Genomic DNA, 4,137 nt, shown 5'->3' with positions numbered 1-4,137 from the left:
GTGTGTGTGTGTGTGTGTGTGTGTGTGTGTGTGTGTGTGTGTGTCTGTGTGTCTGTCTGTGTGTGTGTGTGTGTGTAGATATGAAATGCTTTGACGTCATTCCTCTCCTCTTAATTCCTCTCACGATGAGCTGCAGCTGCACTGAGGAAATGTTCCTCTCTGTTCTTTATTTAGTTTTTAATCAGAACCTCTTTCTCTCTTTCTGTAACGCAGCTCAGGATCAACATGTTCCGTCAGGAGAAACACAGAGAGACTCACCTCCTTTCCTCAGAGTCCTTCTAATGGACGCAGAGCTGACTCAGGTTGGGTTCTAATAAATATGCTTAGGAACACGTGCGGTGATTACAGTGGAGTTTAAAACTGAGCTGTGTCTTTTCTCCAAACTCAATATTTGGGATATTTCAAAGTTATTTAGCTTTAAAGAAAAGTCTCTTTCTGAATTCTTGCTTATCCAATGGAGGTAGCTGCTAGCATTGAAACACTTATTTACTCAAGTACACATCTGAGTATTTTCATTTCAACGTCTATCTTTTAGAAGCAGATTTTGTACTTTTTTACTACACTACATTTATTTTACAGATGTATTTACTTTATTCATTCAAATCTTCTCACACAAAACTTACACAACACTTTTAAAATATGATTATTTGGTGTAGAAACTAAAAGCATGGATGGGTAACAGAACATTAATTGGCCTCAATTTTGCTCAGAAGTTTCTAAAATGTGAAGATTTGGTGCTTCTGCTTTAAAATAGCTAAATATATTTTGAGTTTTTTCTGCAATAATAACTTTGACCCCTAATACTTCAAGTACATTTTTCTTATTGTACTTCCTGTTGTCCTTGGGACAAATTTGACTCGTTCCCAAATGTTTTTATATCCATATTAAGGTTTCTTTTATGTTTGTGCCAGAAAAATAACACGTTTGCTTGTATACAATGTTTTCCATGAGAAAAAAAAACATTATGCTTTTGGGTTTTATTGAAATGTATAGCATCTGGGGTCAATTTAGTAAAATCATCAGTTTATCCTTTTTTAACTTAGAAATTCGGCTTCATTTTGTGTAAATTACGTCTTTTTACCAAACATTTTAAAACGAAGAGTCAAATTCGTGGTAATAAGTAGGAATAAATCTGCCCCTAAAAGGTGTTGTACAGATTTGGATGATTATTTATACTATATGCTTTATAAATAGTCAAACTGGGACGACATAAGGCTGGAATACCAATAGGCGCGTTCACACCGGAGTACTTTTCCCGTTTGGTTCCGTTAGTGCCTGGAGTTTTGCGTTCACACCAACGCACCACATCTCCTGGGCAGAACCAATTTCTATTGGCTGGGCGAATTGCAAACCACGGTCCGTAAAACTCTGAAAAGTTTTGTGAAGCCGCCATTGTATCTGCTGGCATTAGCATTATTAGCATTAGCATTAGCATTAGCCCAGCGCACCAACGCAGAGAGACTCATTTATGGCAACACAAAAGAAAACATGGGAGCGGTGGAGATGAGGAGGTGTCGGCGTCCTGGAGATTTACTCGGAAGGCTTCAGTAGAAGCTGCTGGGAGTCCCAGCAGCTTCTACTGAAGCCTTCCTCAACTCCGGGGACTTCCGGCCGGGGACTTCGGGTGGCAGTATACGCCGTGAAGTGGTTTGCGGCCTGCCAGTAAACCCAAAGCAGAAGAAGAGGAAGTGACGTCAGCGGCTTCATTTGCGTAATCTTCCCTCAGGGAACTTATTCTGGTGTGAACGCGATCAGCTCTTAGTTACATAGGGGAACTAAGAGCTGGGTACTAAGTGCTGGCACTAAGTGCTGGCACTAAGTGCTGGCACTAAGTGCGGCAAAGCACTTGGTGTGAAAGCGGCTCTTGTAGTTGCAGTACTTTTACTTGAAATTGGGTATTTTTACAGTAAGCATTTTTATTCTAAGTAAAGGATCTGAATACTTTTTCCACCACTGCTTCTCAAGAACTGTTTATTTAATATCCTCGTTAGTGTTTTGATCCCCGGACGTGTTCCTCCTGGTGATCCCTCAGTTAAAGTGACAGCATGAATATCAGCTGTGAAGTCGTGCAGATTGATGGGCGCTGTGTATCACTGAGCTTTTGAATAAAACATGGTGCAGAGGGACTACTTTCTGAGACGTCTGCCACATTAGGAGGCAGCCTGCCCACTCTGCTGCAGAGACACATTCATATCTTACATTTTGGGCAGCTTTTAATACTCAGCACTTATAAAGAAGCGCTGCGGTCGATCTGCAGGTCGTATAATGCATCACTAAATACTCCTATCAACAACAGGATGATCTCTCTCTCTGTGTAGAGTCGGGGGGGAAAGTTAATCCCACGGTGAAATCCAGAGCCCCCTTTAAGGGTCACATGGTGAGAATAAGAAGAGCTGATTTGTTGAATCCAGTTTTGACTTCTGACTGGGTCACAGACATATGTCCACAAAAAGAGGAACCACTATATTTGTAATAATAAGCACTGGCTTTAATACCATTTTTAGTTGAATACCCGATGCTGATTGGTCAATTGGGACATTGCAGAGGTCTGCTATAGATGGGAGTAACACATGCGTCACTTCCGGGTGAAATCACGGCCCCGCCCACTTTTGGGGGGAAAACATTGGCTGTCCTTTGATTGGTGGTAAATACAGATTCTGAAGTTGAATGGCAATGACATCGAATAATTAAGAAAACCACGCTTTTTTTTAATCTACAAGAAGCCCAATGATGATGGTCAGACAGGCAGACTATTGACTATGTCATTGGAGATCGATGATCTGCGTAGATTTATAGTTTAGTTAAAATAAATATGGGATGGATGTCGGGTCTGCTGGAGGACGGAAGCAGGCTGACACTGAAACTGAGTTTATTTTACCGTCCTTTTTTCTGTAGGGAGTAAAGAAACCATAAATCTGGATGTATTTGTTGTTTGAGGTTCAATATCTGACTCAGCAGCTTTAAGACATGAAGACACTATTATTTCCCGCTTCGCTCTAATGCATCATTTCCCCCCTAAAGTGGGCGGGGCTATAATTTCTCTCCAGGAAGTGTCGTATGTGTTCCCTATTGATTTCAAATCAACTATAAATCTACTCAGATCATTGTTCTCTAGTGACATGTGTTAATAGTTTTGTTTCTGACAATCATAACTTGGTTTCTTGTAGATTAAAAAGCATGGTTTTCTTAATTTTCTTTAAGCGATAGCCGAAAATGTACCGCCGATCAAATGACTCCAACATGTTTTCCCCCCAGAAGTGGTCGGGGAGGTAATTCGTCAGGAAGTGACGCATGTGTTACTCCCATCTATGCTAGCAGACGGTTGCTTCTGTTATTTCTTCTGATGAGAGACTTTGAGTTTTTTCATCTCTAGAGGTCAGACAGAGTTCGTTAAAGACGATCAGATACCAGTGCTTTGATATGAACCAGTGATTGGTCAATACGTGAACTATACACACTCTCTTTGGTTGCATGTTGACAAAATATCAACATCTTCTTTACATTTCTACCTTGGCTTAGTTGGTGATGTTTAGAATAAATGGACATGTAAAATATCAGAAATGACTCAAAACCTGTCTTTGCCAGTTCCTTAAAGTCCAAGCTGATGTTTTCCAGTTTTCACATGCATTTGATTTAAAATACAAAAATGTAGAAACACATCATATTTGCATTAAAAACACTAAACGAAACGTAGAATACTATTATTCTGTAGATCAATACACACTACTCAGGCTCTGGCTGACTGCTCATTGCCAACGGTTCTTATTTAGTCGTAGAAATAAAATAACGTTGCATGAATTGAACACAAGAGAAACTCCTGTCGTCTCTCCTGCTGTTCTGCATCTGAACCAGTGCTGCCAATTATCCTACATGTGTCACTTACAGACGCTCTTATCCCGATATTCAGACACCAATCTGGAGCTCATCTACTTTCTACTTCAATGTGGCTTTTAAGTCTTCAAAAAACACTCATAACCTAAAGAGACTTCAGACTCTATCCAACATCACTCTTTATTCTCAGCATAATGAAAGCTAGCCACCACTCGGATCTCTATTATCTCCAACTGTGTGTGTGTGTGTGTGTGTGTGTGTGTGTGTGTGTGTGTGTGTGTGTGTGTGTGTGTGTGTGTGTGTGAG

At 40.4% G+C, this 4,137-nt stretch overlaps 1 protein-coding gene across 1 annotated transcript in view; it reads left to right on the top strand.

Moving 5' to 3' along the window:
* Positions 1 to 226: 226 nt before the first annotated feature.
* LOC104963257 (leucine-rich repeat neuronal protein 3-like) overlaps positions 227 to 4,137 on the top strand; it is an 8,607-nt gene continuing 4,696 nt past the window's right edge. The window contains exon 1 of the mRNA XM_010791824.1: positions 227 to 302. The gene's annotated coding sequence lies outside the window, so the exon portion shown is untranslated. The remainder of the gene's footprint in view (positions 303 to 4,137) is intronic.

Source organism: Notothenia coriiceps, unplaced genomic scaffold (assembly GCF_000735185.1).
Source record: "Notothenia coriiceps isolate Sejong01 unplaced genomic scaffold, NC01 NC01_scaffold00035898, whole genome shotgun sequence".
Lineage (NCBI taxonomy): Eukaryota > Metazoa > Chordata > Actinopteri > Perciformes > Nototheniidae > Notothenia > Notothenia coriiceps.
Note: the sequence above shows the minus strand (reverse complement) of the source record. Positions and strands in the feature narration are given on the sequence as shown.